Source organism: Mustela nivalis (genome assembly GCF_964662115.1).
Source record: "Mustela nivalis genome assembly, contig: HAP1_SCAFFOLD_442, whole genome shotgun sequence".
NCBI lineage: Eukaryota > Metazoa > Chordata > Mammalia > Carnivora > Mustelidae > Mustela > Mustela nivalis.
This window is the reverse complement of record NW_028136213.1, coordinates 307,767-325,287: the sequence shown is the minus strand read 5'-3', so window position 1 is coordinate 325,287 and position 17,521 is coordinate 307,767. Positions and strand designations below refer to the sequence as shown.

Here is a 17,521-nt window from a genome sequence, read left to right as displayed (position 1 = left end):
ATATCAGCAGTGAACAGAGGGAAAAATTGAGCTTCAGCAAGTAGAAAGCAGTGTACTCAATCTCAAGCATACACCAGAGGGCTCAGTATTCAATCCCACAAAAGCCTTTTGGCAACACTCATGACTCATGTCTCACAATCTATGTTGAGTTTAGAAGATCAGTGGAATGGGTAGACTGGAAGAGACATTTCACCTCCCCAGGAATGTGTCCTTCCAGACCCATCTTAAGTGAAAAACAAAAATATAAAATTTCTTTGACATCAAAAATGACAACTGGAAAGATTGTTGATGCTGATTTATTTCTGAAGTAAAAGTTACAGAAAGAATCACTGAATCCCAAACACAGTAGAAAACCATGTGTGAGAGAAGAACTTATTTTGGAACAATAAATGGTTAAGTCTTTAAATGGGGAACTAGTTATTTTCTCCCATCATAGAAATGATTTCATTGTAAAGTACTTGAGGGGCATCCATGGCTCAGACAAAATCCAAGTGATTGTAAGGAGGGATCTTTCTGTGATAAATGAGGTTGGGGAGTTTGGAAAGCAGAAGATCAACATCTTGAGGTTCAACCAGCAAGTCATTGCCTCTGTTGCACACTGCAATTGACACGTGCATGTCTGTCAAGTGGTAGTAAGGAGGTTTGGGCTAAAACATAAAAGAGAAAGAACCCCAGTGTTTATAAGTAACTGCACCTTAAACCCCAATACTTATTTCTTGACTAGAGAATATTACACTGGTTGATGATTTTTTCTGTTGAGGTGTATTGACACATAATGTTGTATTAATTTCAGGTGTATAACATAATGCTTTAATAGATGTATATATTGTGAAATAATCACCCCCATTAAGTGTAGTTATTGTCCATCACACACATGGTTATAGTTTTTTTTTTCTTTTTTATTTAAAAGATTTTATTTGTTTATTTGACAGAGATTACAAGTAGACAGAGAGGTAGGCAGAGAGAGAGAGAGAGAGGGAAGCAGGCTCCCTGATGAGCAGAGAGCCCGATGCAGGACTTGATCCCAGGACCCTGGGATCATGACCTGAGCCGAAGGCAGTGGCTTAACCCACTGAGCCACCCAGGCGCCCTCATTTTTTTTTTTTTCTTATGATGAGAACTTTCAAGATCTACCTGAAAGTTTTTTTCCCTGTCTCTCTCTTTTTTTTTTTTTTTTTTTTTAATTTATTTTTTATTTTCAGCATAACAGTATTCATGCTTAGCGAAATAAGTCAAGCAGAGAAAGACAACTATCATATGATCTCCCTGATATGAGGAAGTGGTGATGCAACATGGAGGCTTAAGTGGGTAGGAGAAGAATAAATGAAACAAGATGGGATTGGGAGGGAGACAAACCATAAGTGACTCTTAATCTCACAAAACAAACTGAGGGTTGCTGGGGGGAGGGGGTTTGGGAGAAGGGGGTGGGATTATGGACATTGCGGAGGGTATGTGCTTTGGTGAGTGCTGTGAAGTGTGTAAACCTGGTGATTCACAGACCTGTACCCCTGGGGATAAAAATATATGTTTATAAAAAAAAAAAAAAAGAAAGGACCAATACCCAACTTTTGTAGCAACATGGACGGGACTGGAAGAGATTATTATGCTGAGTGAAATAAGTCAAGCAGAGAGAGTCAATTATCATATGGTTTCTCTCTTTTTTTTAAAAAAAAAAAGATTTTATTTATTTATTTAAAGAGAGAATGAGAGAAAGAGCATGAGGAGGGAGGGTCAAGAGGAAAAACAGACTCTCTGCAGAGCAGGGAACCTGATGTAGGACGCCATCCTGGGACGTCAGGATCAGGATCTGAGCCCAAAGCAGTTGCACAACCAACTGACCCACCCAGGTGTTCCTTAAGGTCTTTTTTGGCAACTTCCAAGTATACAATACAGCATTGTTCATTGTAGTCACCATGTTGTACATGACATCCTCAAGGCTTTATTGTATAAACTGGAGATTTGTGCCTCTTCACCCATGTCACCCACCCTCTACCCCACACCGCTGGCAGACAACAATCCATTCTCTGTATCTGTGAACTGAGATGTTGGTTTTGTTTTCAGATTTCACATATAAGTGAGATCATACAGAATGTGACTTTCTCTCTCTGACTTATTTCACTTACTATAATGCCTTCAAGTCTGATCCATGTTGTTTCACATGGCATGGTTGGGTTATAGAAGTAAATTCTTAGCAGGGATTGCTCAGAGAACGTCACATTTATTCACAGAGCAAAGTGGATGCAGTGTTTTAGGTCAACGCTTCTCAAACTTGAAAGGGCCTGTGAAACACCTGGGGATCTTGGTAAGATGAAGATTCTTATTCGGTACATCTAGGGGAAGAGCCAGGATTCTGCATTCCCAGGTGAATGCTGATACTGCTGGTCCTGGACCATACATCAAATATCAAATCTTTAGATCTCGTTTCTTACAATTTAAAAATTTAGATTTCTACCCCAAATCAAGAAAGTGGATTTGATTGGATTCTAACTATAATAGACTGTTTCTACCCAGACACTCTAAAATATGATCTCGAAATGACTTGAGTCATTTATTTTGGCTTTGTACTGACTTACCAGTATGGTCAGTTAGCAGGTCAGTCAGTTCATTGAAGCGGTTGTTTTGTTGAATACTTGGCTGATTTTACTAAATATCGGATACAATTCTGAGAAAAGCTATCATCAGTCCCATTTGCTATTTCTAGAAAATCAACATTTACACATAGATTTTAAAGAGGCTTATAAATCAGGACAAGGGAATAAGAAAATCATCACCAATTTCACCACTATCCACAAAGAATTTTTTTGGTTTTTTAGATCCTACTTTGCAGAATACTAATCTAATAAACTAAATTTTTCCATATCTCACCTTATATAATAGTCAACTTGTCATAGGAAAATACTTCATCATATATAAATTTCCATAATATTTTAATACTTTATTTTAGTGGAGAGAAGGGTAAAATGTGGAGAATATTCATAATAATAATAAACCTACCTTCTTTTACTCATGCTCCGTTGTTCAAAGAGTTTTCTAGATGTTACCTTCTGGCTCTTAACTTAGTGTCAGGGTTCAGTTAGTTGAAGACCATCTCTGTTGTTCTATGGCTTGGCAGAGGAAGGGTGGGCTTGGGATTTGTTATTTCAGGTCCCCTAAGATGGATGCCACTGATTACTGGTAGTAGAGCCCAGGAGAAAGGTAGATGCAAAGAATGACTGTGTTTTGGGAGTTTGAGGAGGCGATGGTTGGAGAAAAAGTGTTTTCAATGGTGTTTGATCTGATTGTGCCTCTTTAAAGACATCAAAAATTGTTGCAAAAGGGGGACATCTGTACACATGAGATATTGTCATGAAGATATAGAAATCCCTTCTAAACATCGAGTTGTGGAAGCAGATGGAACTCAGTAGGGCTGTTTGGCCAGTAAGTGGGTGGAAACTCTGGGGTGGGAGAAGAAGGAAGGGGAGAAGATTACAAAAACTGCAGAGTAGTTCTCCCATTCAAATGTAGCCAGTGATGGTCTACAGGTGTACCCTAACCTGAGGGCTTGCAGATGTGTTCTCATTACATATTTGGGTGGGGCAATGAATAAACTCCTGTCTGAATGCCTATGGGGTCCCAGATGGGATGGACCCAAAGTCTGGCTTCTTCGTGCAGCAACAAGGGCAGGGGGTGACCAGTATGTCTGCCTCTCCAACAAGGCCCCTGTCTGCCAAGGAGTATCTCCAGCCTTGATCTGCGAGCACGCCATCCTCACATCTTATCTCTGGGAATATGGTGGAATCACTTCTCTGGCTATTGACCAAAGAAGGGCTATTGTTTAAGAAGACAAGAGATTCCAGCTTTATCTCCTAAACAGTTTGAATTGTCAGCTTGTTTTATCTGTGAACTGCACTTCCAAAAGGAGAGGTCCGTGTGCTGGGCAGCTGGTATTCAGGGCAGGGTTGTGTAAGGAGGTGCGGGGTGATGAGTTCTAGGAGGTTCTCCCAGGTGGAGGTGCGGTTCCCTGAATTCAGCCACTGGAGCTGAGTGTGCAGAGAAAGTATGGAGACAGGGTGATGTCTGGCATGATGAATGGATTCCAAGGAAATTACCATCTACTTTCTAATTTCCTTAAGGATGAGTCTGGACACCAACATTCCTTTGGAAAACACATGCCTGATGATCATAATTTCACCTTTAAAGTTTTATATCTTTGTCTTTCAAAATGTGAACAATTCCAACTTTAAGAAGCTTACCTGGTGAAAGTGCAGCATGTTCAGAGCTGGGCTTCCCCAGTCAAAAGCTTGGAAATTCCCTGTTTTTACAGCCTAATGGAGAGAAATGAATAATATGAGGAAATAAAAACTCTCTCTGCTATGTGAAAAACAAAATTCAAACCCTTACAGGTAGTTTACTTTCAATTTAGACAATTTTTGAAATGCATTTTTCTCCTTCCCAAAAGTTAAGACTGTTGTTCATCCAGGACCAGATATTTATGCAAGTTTAAGTGTGGCTTTGCTTGAAATAATTTTTTTCTCACATGCCAAGTCATAAAAATATCATTCAATTCTTTGCTACCCAAAGTGATTGTTTTGTAGGATTTTATTATTATTTTTTTTTAGAGAGAGAGAGTGCACCCATGCGAGAGGGGTGGGGAGGGGTAGAGGGAGAGGAAGAGAGAAAGAATCTTAAGCAGGTTCCATGATCAGTGCAGAGCCTGATGCAGGGCTTGAGATCATGACCCCAAGATTATGAACTTGGTTAGCCAACAATTTGGAGTGAGGATAATTGTCAAAATATAATAGTATTAGTAGCAAAACATATGCAATTCCTATGAGCCATATGCTTTGAACTATGTTCTCTAAGCTTTACACAAATTAGTTCATTTAATCTTCACACTAATACACTTGGTGGACAAGGAAACCAAGACAGATGACCGTAACTCAGCTCCAAAGAAAGGATTGGAGTTTAGGCTCTTAACTGGAATTTATATTCTTAACTCCTTTTGATACTGCACCTTTTCATATATGTAATTAAACCCAAACCCAATACAAAACAATGAAAATATCTAGATAAAGAGCATGGACAAAAGCTAACATAAATAGTTGCTCTGAAATAAATTTTATAAAATTTATGGGAGTGACTATCAGCATTAAGAACATTCAGTCAATGCTTAGACATCAGCAGAGAATCCTGATAAAATATATGGCTCAGTTCCTCCCCTCACAGAATTTAAGTATTACAACAATTACTTAGGGGGTAAGAAGTGAGTAGAGCTCACTATCTACTATTTTTTCTATATGCTGTTTACTTTAGGGAACACTTGGGTGACAGCAGGGAGCTGGAAGGAATGAAACTGGGAGCAATGATGTGACTTCCCTTGGGCTTATCTACAAAGCACGGACACAATTCTGAAGATACTCCTAGTTTTTTGTTTGTTTGTTTTGAGGAGACTCCATACCCAGCGTGGAGCCCCACATGGAGCTTGAACTCGACCCTCAGATCAAGACCTGAGCTGATTTCAAGAGTTGGATGCTTAAACAACTGAGCCACCCAGGCCCCCACTCCTCCTAGTTTTTCAAAGAACTGTGTCTAAGTCATGGTAGAACAAGTCCTCAAAATGTTGCTCAAAATATTCAGAATCAAAATGTCAATGCACACAAACCATGTTCAAGTTCTTAGTGTCAAATCCATAAATGATGAATAAGGCATTGCTGCAGAGGAGATCCACTGTCTCCCGGGAGCACACCTCAGTAAGCAAAAAACTGATTTAAAAAAGTGGTGTGGGTAGAATATTTTGTCACCAAATACAAGCTGAAAAATAAAGGCATTGGGAGAGTTTTGTAAACATGAAGTGGCGAAGAAGACTCATTAATTTTTCTAGTTGCAAATTGGCTGGGGCAAATTGGCTGGTGAGATTTTCATATTTCTTTACATTGTTTCAGGAATTTCAAACTCTTTCTCATTTAGTTCCCACTATAAAGTAGGGGAATGGACAGGGCAGATGACTTACATTGAATATTTATTCTTCCATTGAGAAACATAGCAGCTGCCGAAGAGATGTGTAAGACATGAAGGGTTACAATCTAGTTGGGCTAATATGTGTCATGAAATAAAATCAAAAACAATGTGGCAGGATGTCATAAGTGATACAACAAAAATCAGAAGCTGAAATGGTGACCCCATTGTATTTTCAGGAAAACCTTTGGAAAGACAAAGAGGCTCAGGAGCTTGATTATTTGCCTCAAATCTTCTTGAGGAAAATAGACATGGGTTATCCCCATATTATATGGGAGAAAACAGGAGTCTAAGAAATAGGTGAGATCTTGTGCTTACCTAGACCTGACTTTAAAGTTCATAAATTCTATAAAGCTACCATCTTGACACAAACCTCACACCCCTGGCTTAAGGTCTAACACTTTTTTATTATTATTTTTAAACAAACTATCTACATTGCCTATCAGAAAACCTGAGCCCAATTAGGAAAGAAACACCTGCATTAGCACAGCTGGTAATAATACTCAAGCTCATCGCAAATTTTTCACGTTTTGAGCAAAAGCTTTACATATGTAGTTTGACTGTAGATAGTGTCTCTTGGGCTTTCAACATACAAGTTAGTTCAGAGTGAAAATAAATGAATATTGCAAAACCATGGAATGAAATAACATCATTACATTTTACAGCCTGCAGTAAAACTGTTCTCCTGAGGGAAACTGTGTCAGTGTCAGTGTGCGTCAGTTTAGCTAGGTGGGAGAAGTAGGTGATTAAGTGTTGGGAAAACAAGGATCATTAATTCCCTCCAGTGTGTACCTACTATACAAGACACTTAATATTTCCTGTTTATTGCAACCCACACTCCTACCCTCTGGGACCCCTTTTAAGGTTCAGAAATTCAAGGGCATTTGATGAAGGGTCTCAAGGTCCTTGTCTCCATGAGTGTTGCTCCCCTTCCCCTCTTTCTCCTTTTCCCTCTCCTTCCCTTTCTTTTCTACCCTTCCCCTTTCTGGTTTTCTTCCTTTTGTTCTTATTTCTCCCTCCCTGAATTGTGGTTTTCATACACACAAAGGAAATAAAACATCTATGATAGGGACCGACCCTCCCGGTATCGCTAACCCATGTAAAGCTACCAGGGATGTGGATAGAAAGGGGGATCTCAGTGGCTGTCATGGGGATTCAGCTATTGCTAGGCAGGAAATAAAACATGCTTCCACCCATTTCCATTCTTGGCTAGAAGCATGGTTGTCTGCACCGTGTTTCCCTTCTCTTTCTGTCCCTCTGAGACCCACGGACAACTCGACATCTTAGATTCAGTTGAAGAGAATCACATACCTTAAAGATGGATGAAGGAAGAAGCATGAGTTTGTTCAGAAGGGTTTTGGTATATTTCATGGTGGCAACGTGAGCTAAAGCATAAAAGATTTGATTCTTTTAGTCAGGTTGGGGTTGGTAGAAAAGGCGATGAAACCTGAAACAGAACAACAAGGAACCAGTAAAGTAGATGTGTGTGTGTGTGTGTGTGTGTGTGTGTGTGTGTGTGTGTTTGTGTTTTACAAGTGGGACATTATTTGGATTTACAGAGTGCTGTTTACTAAAAGAGAGAAACTGACCACCTCTGCTTGTTCAGAGCGACCAAATTTTAGTATATTTGTTTTATTTTCGTAGATTCTCTCTAGGAACATAAGGCTAGAACTTGTAAAAAGTTCTTTCATCTGACTTTAGAAAACAGGCCAATTTTAAGATTCATGTGGGGTGAGGAAGAATTACTTATATTGCAAACAGATTTTGATGAGTTCATATTCATGTCATCACAGTGAGATAATTAATTAGTGCTTCATATGAGGAGGGTATGCAAGTGGGAAAGATTGAAAAAGTTTTGAAACTGACCAAACAAGATTTGAATCCTGGCTATGGGGTTTATTGGATTTGTTACCTTGGACAGGTCACCTAAGCACTGAAAGCCTCATTTTCCTCATCTGAAATATGGGACTAAAAATGAATGCTTTAATAGGGTTTTTTAAGGAACCAAGTGAGGTGAATTATAAAAGATATTTACCAGGACACTAAGCACATTGTAAATGCTAGATAAGAGATCAACCACAATAATTCAAACATCTACGCTCCATAAATATACTCAAATCTTGTCTGTAATGAATTGCTATTTTGAATGGTAGCATATTAGTAGACTGGGATGTGATCAAAGAGTCATTAAGCTAAACTCTATATAATCAAACTACATAGGATAATCTCTCCCCATGGTTAATAATAGCATATTGATTAGACAAAAGAGTTCTGAACAACAACAAAAAAAGACTTTCAAATGTGAACACTTACCTCACCTACCTCTGCCTAAATCTACTTAAGGAAGAATGTCATTTGCTAAGGGATTATTTACCTGATTGCCTAATTCTGAAGATTACAGCCAGCCTATCACCCAGAGAAAGCAAGAATCACACAGGAAGAGATTCTGTGGGTATCTATAGGTCTCAGCACAGGTAGGACAGGTGACTTCTCAGAATACACTTCCTTGTTTAGAATAAACAACCCTACTTGTGACACAATCCTAAAAGGGACACTTATCTGACTTCCCAGTACACAGAATATTAGAAAATGCAAATGCAAAGCAGAAATACATTCCATAAATCTATGTGTGTGGCGACAGTTATGACATGTTATCCATAGTGACAAAGAAGAATGGAATGTTCAAAATTCAAATGACTCCAAAGAGTGATAGTTTGGAGTCACTTAGTGTTAGTTTTACTCATCTCCATAAATCCTAGGAAATCATTGCATTGCATCTTGAGGAAATAATTTTATAACCCTAGATCACTGAGGAAAGGTTAAACTCTGATCAGTGTGTGCTGTTAAAAACAAAAACAAAAACAAACAAACAAACAAAAACCAGCAGTGTGTCATAAGCTAAGACAGATTTCCCTCCAAAATGATGCAACTTTTGTATAGTTTTAGAAATCTAAGGAGTCAATTTTGGTAATCTAGAACATCTTCCCTTTTGTAACGAAGGATTTTGAGGGACACCGGGGTGGCTCAGTTGTTTGAGCACCTGACACTTGGTTTTGGATCAGGTCATGGTCTCAGAGTCATGAGATCGAGCCCCTATGGGACTCCATGCCCAGTGGGACATCTGCTTGAGGTTCTCTCTCTCCTTCTCCCTCTGCCCCTATCCCTGCATATGCATGTGCATGTTTTTTCTCTTTAAAATAAGTAAATCTTAAGAAAAAAAAAAAGGATTTTGACTTGATTGCTGACCATGTGGGATACATGCTATGCTGTACCTGCCCAGATTCCTCCTCATGTCTGAGGCATTTATTCAACCTCAGAGGTAGAGAATTTGTGACTCCTGTCTGATTTTTCTTTTGCTCAAGAGAATCCATGGTTCTCAAAGAATTCCAAAGAATTACTTCCCCAGGTAGGCTTCACTGAATGGGAGCTCAACCAGTGGCCAAAAAGATCCAGCCTCCCAGTTCCACTCAGAGACTCTCAAGAGCCTTCTCATACAGAATTGATCGAGACCTTTTTGGAACTGTGTCATGTCCCCGCTGCTCCCTCTGCCTAGTCTTGCCTTCTGCTCTTTACCCTAGCAGTGTTTATTTATAAAACAACCTGAATACTAGTCGTCATCTCCGTGGGAACATGACCTATGACATAATGACAAAGGACACTGGGAAGCTCTTCCTCACTAATGTTTTTCTCTAAAATTTTATATGTGAGTTAGCTCAATTGGTTAAGCGTCTGCCTTCTCCTCAGGTCATGATCCCAGGGTTCTGGGATCGAGTTCGGCATCTGGCTTCTTGTTAAGCAAGGCTTCTGCTTCTCCTTCTCTCTCTCAAATAAATAAACTCTTTAAAATTCTATAGGTGAGGCTGCCTTTTTTCCACTGTATATTATTTCCTGTTTTGTCGGAGGTTATTTGACCATAGAGTTGAGGGTCCATATCTGGGCTCTCTACTCTGTTCCACTGGTCTATGTGTCTGTTTTTATACCAGTACCATGCTGTCTTGGTAATCACAGCTTTGTAGTAAATCTTGAAATCAGGTAACATGATGCCCCCAGCTTTATTTTTGTTTTTCAACATTTCCTTAGTGATTCGGGGTCTCTTCTGATTCCATACAAATTTTAGCATTATTTGCTCCAGCTCTTTGAAGAATACCGGTGGAATTTTGATCAGAATAGCATTAAAAGTATAGATGGCTCTAGGCAGTATAGACATTTTAACAATGTTTATTCTTCCGATCCAAGAGCATGGAATGGTCTTCCATCTTTTTGTGTCTTCTTCAATTTCTTTCATGAGTGTTCTGTAGTTCCTCGAGTACAGATCCTTTACCCCTTTGGTTAGCTTTATTCCCAGGTATCTTATGGTTCTTGGTGCTATAGTAAATTGAATTGATTCTCTAATTTCCCTTTCTGTATTTTCATTGTTAGTGTATAAGAAAGCCACTGATTTCTGTATATTGACTTTGTATCCTGCCACGTTGCTGAATTGCTGTATGAGTTCTAGTAGTTTGGGGGTGGAGTCTTTCAGGTTTTCCATAGAAAGAATCGTGTCATCTGCAAAGTTTGACTTCTTCATTGCCAATTTGGATACCTTTTAGTTCCCTTTGTTGTCTGATTGCTATTGCTAGGACTTCTAATACTATATTGAACAAGAGTGAGAGTGGGCATCCTTGTCGTGTTCCTGATCTCAACAGGAAGGACACAAGCTTTTTCCCATTGAGGATGATATTTGCTGTGGGTCTTTCATAGATAGATTTGATGAAGTTCAGGAATGTTCCCTCTATCCCTATACTTTGAAGCGTTTTAATCAGGAACGGATGCTGGGTTTTGTCCAGTGTTTTTTCTGCATCAATTGAGAGGACCATGTGGTTCTTCTCTCTTCTCTTATTAATTTGTTCTATCACATTGATTGATTTGAAAATGTTGAACCATCCTTGTAGCCCAGGGATGAATGCCACCTGGTCATGGTGGATAATATTTTCAATGTGCTTTTGGATCCTGTTTGCTAGGATCTTGTTGAGAATCTTAGCATCCATATTCATCAATGATATGGTCTGAAATCCTCCTTTTTGGTAGGGTCTTTGCCTGGTTTGGGGATCAGGGTAATGCTGGCTTCATAGAAAGAGTCAGGAAGTTTTCCTTCTGCTTCAATTTTTTGAAACAGCTTCAGGATCTATAATGAACTCCTCAAACTCAACACACACAAAACAATCATATCAAAAAATGGGCAGAACATATGAACAGATACTTCTCCAATCAAGATGTACAAATGGCTATCAGATACATGAAAACATATTCATTATCACTAGCCATCAGGGAGATTCAAATTAAAACTACATTGAGATATCACCTTACACCAGTAAGAATGGCCAAAATTAGCAATACAGAAAACAACATGTGTTGGAGAGGATGTGGAGAAAGAGGAACCCTCTTCCACTTTTGGTGGGAATGCAAGTTGGTGCAGCCTCTTTGGAGAACAGTGTGGAGATTCCTCAAGAAATAAAAAATAGAACTTCCCCATGACCCTGCCATTGCACTCCTAGGAATTTACCTTAAAGATATAGATGTAGTGAAAAGAAGGGCCATCTGTACCCCAATGTTTATAGCAGCAATGGCTACGGTCTCCAAACTGTGGAAAGAACCTAGATGCCCTTCAACGGATGAATGAATAAGGAAGGTGTGGTCCATATACACTATGGAGTATTATGCCTCCATCAGAAAGGATGAATACCCAACTTTTGTAGCAACATGGACGGGACTGGAAGAGATTATGCTGAGTGAAATAAGTCAAGCAGAGAGAGTCAATTATCATATGGTTTCACTTATTTGTGGAGCATAACAAAAATCATGGAGGACGTGGGGAGTTAGAGAGAAGGGGGTTGGGGTAAATTGGAAGGGGAGGTGAATCATGAGAGATTATGGATTCTGAAAAACAATCTGAGGGATTTGACGTGGCGGGGGGGTGGGAGGTCAGGGTACCAGGTGGTGGGTATTGTAGAGGGCACGGATTGCATGGAGCACTGGGTGTGGTGAAAAAATAATGATACTGTTATGCTGAAAATAAATAAATTAAAATATATATATATATACAAAAAAATTCTATAGGTGATACCCACTCGCCAACCACCAACTTCACCCAGTTCCCTGCATCAATGTTTATATATGAACCTACTGATTGCTTGGCTTCCCAGCACAGAATCAAGTCATTGGCTGAGAGCAGAGACTAGCATAAAATACATCATTATTATTCCTCTGTGACCCCTCCTTCCCCTTCTGCTTCCACCTTTTCCTTCCTCTTAAAGCTTTCTCTTACACACTCGGGAGCTCACTGGATTATGCTTTATCCCAACCACTCCTCTGAGGTGGAAGGCCCCTCCTCCTGTCTGGCTGCCAAATCCAATGGTCCCTTCTTAGACTTCAGTTCCCATGACTTATCAGTAGCCTCTTCCACAGATGACCACCTTCTTCTTCTTGAAACACTTTCTTCCCTTGACTTCAGAACACAAGGTACTCCTGGCTCCCCATAGCACTGTCACCATGACGTCCCAGCTCCTTCATCTGATTCCTCCTCATCTTCTAGACTAAGAGCAGCCTAGGCTTCATCCTTGGGCTCCTCCCCTTTCCTGTATGAACTCACTCTACTGGGTATTGCACCCTGTTTCTTGTACATTTTGTACATTCAGATCTCCAGCAGGTGTCCAGCGCCCAACAGTGAGAAAACAGAGCCCCTGTCCCCCTGGACCATATCTGTTGTTCTCACAGCCATCCCCCTCAGGGACTGGGCATCTCCATCACCCCAGGTGCTCAGACGACAAATCTCACATCATTCTTGACCCCTTTCTTTCCCTTATGCCCCATATCCAGTGTGGAGGCAAATCCTATAGGTTTCTCTTCCAGAACACATCTAGAACTTAACTGTACACCACAGCTACCCACGCGCATCCAGGTCATGATCATGCCTCTTGTGGGTCACTCTAAGAATCCCTTGACTGGTTCCTCTACTCCCACCCTTTTTCCTCATCAGCAACTGGGGGGATTCTGTTAATGGTACTATGTAACTTCTAATCTTGTTGAGGGCCTTGAGGTCAGATTCTGCTACTCCCATCTTCAAAACTCTGCTCTGGTTTCCCTTTTTACTTAAAGTAAAATCTAAATTCCCTATAAGACCCAAAAAGCTCTGAACAGTCTACCCTCCTTAGACCATGCCCGCATCTGGTCTCTTGCTTTGTGTCTGATTCAGTCACACAATGAATCGCCTCATTGCCATTTGTTGAAAAGTCTGCAACCTCAGGCCCTTTGCACTTACTTTTCTCTCTTTTAAGAACAACATTTTTCAGGCATACACATGACTCACACCCCAGTCCCCCCATCTCCTTCATGCCTTTACTCAGAGAGTGCTGGGGGTATCCTCTATCTGAACTCACTGTGTCCCCTCTGATGCTTCCTCATAGCCTTTCCTGACTTACTTGCTTCCCATACCATTACCATTGTTTAACCTACTCTGTATTCTACTTTATAACCCTTGTTACTTTCTCTGCCTCTCCGCTAGAGTATCTGTAGCACAAGGACAGAAATTTTCATCTCCTTTATTTATTGCTATATTCATAGGACACATTGCAGATGTTCCACTCATGTGGTTGAGTGGATGGGATGTTCAGTCCAGAGGCCAGGAGGTGCAGTGTCTAAGATTACGGGCTTGGGAGTAGGATGGCCTGAGCTGGGATCTGAGCTACCCTAATCGTCCTACCTGTGTTACATTGCACAAGTTATTTCCCTTCCTGTTTTTCCCCATATATACAACAGATTTGATCATTGTCCCTATATCATTGGATTGTCATAGTCAATCCTTTATATGATGGATGGAAAGCAGTTAGCACAATGACCAACATGCCTGCATAACCACTGGGAAGGGGTCTGTACAAACAAAAGCCCCTTGCTTCAGCTGCTTTTACCTACCAATGGTGGTGCCCTGGGAGTGGCCAACATAGTGCAGCTTATCCTATCCAGTTTTCTTTAAAATGAAGTCAATCGTGGCTGGGAGGTCATATTTAGCCATCTCATCAAAGTTGCAAGAAAAACAAAGACAAAATAAAAATAAATACTTTCCCTTGCTATAATTTCTAAAAGTCAAGCCTATTTATAGCTAATCCTGTATCTGGGAAAATAGAAAACTGGCTTCTCTAAGCATTGCTGCTTATAGACCGGGAGGGAGTGTCATGTGCTTTTGTGGGGCTGGTTTCTTATCAAGAGCTGATGTCATTTCTGAAATGGAGCATTACAGCTGCACCTTAATCCAAACAAGATAGCCTCCGTCAGTGGGGATTCTTGCTATCCCTAAAAATGAATGTCAGACTTAATCATCATTTGTACACAGATTGACACAATCTGGGGTCAATTGAAATGAGTCAGAGCGCCCTTTCTTTTACTACTCAGAGATCAGCCAGAATGGTCTTTGAAAAATGGAAATGGGATTCTGCCAATGCCTTTTTGGAAACTGCTTGGCAACTTCTCACTGGGCGCAGAGTGAGCTCTGAAGGCCTCAGTGTGGCCCACAGAACCCACCTGACCTGTCTTTCTTTCTCACAGCCCCTCCAGAGACACGAGCTTCCTTGTGGGCCCTAGAACACTTAGATCACTTTTCTAGGCCTTATCAGCATCACTGAAATCTTTTCTGTTTCCCCCTCCATCAGCACTTTATAGGAATGGGGCATGAGAGTGCCTGAGAAAGGAAACCTTTGAAAAGATTGCCATGGGGGATGCCTGGGTGGCTCAGTTGGTTAAGCAGCTGCCTTCGGCTCAGGTCATGATCCCAGGGTCCTGGGATAGAGTCCCACATCGGGTTCCTTGCTCGGCGGAGAGCCTGCTTCTCCCTCTGCCTCTGCCTGCCTCTCTGTCTGCCTGTGCTTGCTCGCTCTCTCTCCCTCTGTCTCTGACAAATAAATAAAATCTTTAAAAAAAAAAAAAGAAAAAAAAAGAAAAGCTTGCCATGGTGTCCATATTAACTCCCTCACACTCTCCTCACTATTGATGGTGACTTGCATTCTTGAAACCCCAACTGAACTTGGATATCTTCCCAAATCTCGACAGATCTTCCTTTTGTAATCTGCTAAGGCACCAAATTTCCTTGCTTCGGTCATTTTGCTCATTCCATTTGAAAAGGTAATCTGATCATCACGTGTACTGAGATAATGGGGGTAAAGCTACCCTTGGACTCAGAATCCAAGAAGGGATTAGAATTAAAAGGACTTGCTTCTTCCCTCCTGAGAGTGTAATGTATTAAAATGGGACTGGATTGGAACAGGCAAACATGAATACCCATGCTTTTTAAACTCGATTTTATTTTTCTTGTCCATTTTTCCTTATCCCTTTTCTTTCCTGATAGCCCAGAATTCCACAGAGTCTGCGGAGAAGTATAGGCTTCTCCTGGCCCAGGTGTTCCCCCTGCTGTTCGGCAGCCACACGTCCTAGCCCGCATCTGCCAGAATGAAGGCCCGGCTGTTTTTGGGCAAATTGGAGATCTAGTTTGTGGCTGACGTGAACAAACTGTGTTGCAGAAATACAACAGGTCTCTGGCCTGAGGGAAAAAATCATATCCAAGCTTTATATCCTCTTTCCTCATTCTCAGGTAAACATGGAGACAGGATATAGACTTTAGGACGACTAGAATGAAATACTTTTGCTTGATTGAGTTGAATATTTGAATACATCATCTTAATTATGGTGGTGGTTTATCAACCAACACAACATATCAGATTGTGCACTTGAGACATGCAGTTTAACCTCGGAAGACTATTGAGAAACTTGTATTCTAAGGAAATTCAGTGTGATGCTAATTTAAATGGCTTGTGATTGGTAAAGTGATAGGTGATCTTGCTTAATATTATTCTCCTTGTACTTCACAATTTTCCTGTGATGAGAACAAGATAAAATTTTTGTTTAAGTGAGGAAATGAGCCTCAGATCGCCTCCCTTTCCTCCCCATGGTAACACACATCCTGGCTAACTCTTCCTGATCCTCCAGGACTCAGCTAAGTCATTATTTCTAGAGCAAGTTTTCCTTGATCTCCACCAGCTGAGTGAGGCCCCTGTACCAGAACTTCTCGTTTAATGTCCTCTGTAGAGTTCTAGCATTACACTTATCATGAATCATTATAACTATCTGTTCATGATTCCACTGACTTCATGGTGATCTCTCTCAAGACTGGAGATAAAGTCTCATCATGGTTGCATTTCTAGAATGAGCAAGACTCACTTAAGTCCTTAGGGAGAAATGAAAGGAGGAAGGGAAGAAGGAAAGAAACAAGGATGGAATGAAGGGAAGAAAAGAGAGTGGGAAGGAGGAAGGGAGAAGAAGGAAAGGAGGGAGGATTATACCTATATTCTCTGAATTTTTCTTCTCATAAGGAATTCTGTTGATCCCAAGGATAAAACCATCTTCCATTATGACATCATACTCTTCACTTGGGTAACCCCAGTAGGAGATCATCTGACTCTGATGAAGAAAAACAAAGCTTCTAGTTTCAGTTGAGTTTTTAAATGCATCTAGTAAGTAGATAAGTTACTCTTGACTGGTCATGTAAAAGCTTCAGCTTGCCATGATTCTAAGTCATGGTAGGAGCTCTTGGTTCTGTGGGTTCCCTGCCCCACAACTCTGGTAACTTAACACTATTCATGGTCACTTCAGGGCTTATAGGATGTAATTTTCCAAAGTAAGCATGTGTGGTTCCAAGTTCAGATATCAAACTTGCCATGGTTAATAGCAACCACATTTTGCTCTTGTCTGAAACAGAAGAAACCATGGAAGTGGTTAGCCTATGGCACTTTCATAATACTTGTATTCTGTGCTAGTTTTACCTTCATGAAAGGTTTGATTATATTCTGTTTTGAGCAATAAACTGGGACATGTGATGGTCGGTATAGGTATTTTAATGCTTCACATGTTTCACTCTCCTTGATGCATTTTAAGAACATTTTCTACTTGGTTTTCAAATCATAATTGATCAAAATGTCTTCTAATTGTATGGCATAATATTATGTTCTTATTATGCCTTATGTTTAAGGCTTTTGTCAACTCTTTTTGAGAGCCCCAAGTCATGTGTGTGTATTGGGGTTGGGTGGCATTGTGTCAACATTTCATTCTTTTAGATTCTATCTCAATACAACATGTGTTCAAACCCATCATGATGTCTTTAATATTGTTTATGATAGCTAACCCACAAATGCTTATTAATCTGAGGTAATTATATAGACTTATGGCCACCAACAGTTGCTCAAAATATCTAACAACAAAGTATCTAACAACAAAGAGGAAAACCCATATCATGATATTAAAAGAACTTTAGTGATTTTCTAATTCAACCCCCTCATATTCTACAGGTAAGAAACAACAACCTACTTCTCAGAGAAGTTAAATATCATTTCAAGGGGACCACATTACTGCTATTATGTATGTGATCAGTCTTTCACATAATGTCCTCTTAAATTTGGTAGGCTTTTATAAGCTATTTTATAAAATCAAAAAACAGGGGCTCCTGGGT

The 17,521-nt window shown here is 40.3% G+C and overlaps 1 pseudogene across 1 annotated transcript; it reads right to left on the bottom strand.

Annotated features, from left to right (window-relative positions):
• Positions 1-476: 476 nt before the first annotated feature.
• Positions 477-16,470, bottom strand: LOC309857152 (gastric triacylglycerol lipase-like; annotated as a pseudogene). Its single transcript has 6 exons — positions 16,359-16,470; positions 15,369-15,559; positions 13,942-14,059; positions 7,306-7,441; positions 4,233-4,304; positions 477-647 (listed from the first exon to the last, which is right to left on the bottom strand). The product of its transcript is annotated as a gastric triacylglycerol lipase-like (transcript).
• Positions 16,471-17,521: the final 1,051 nt, after the last annotated feature.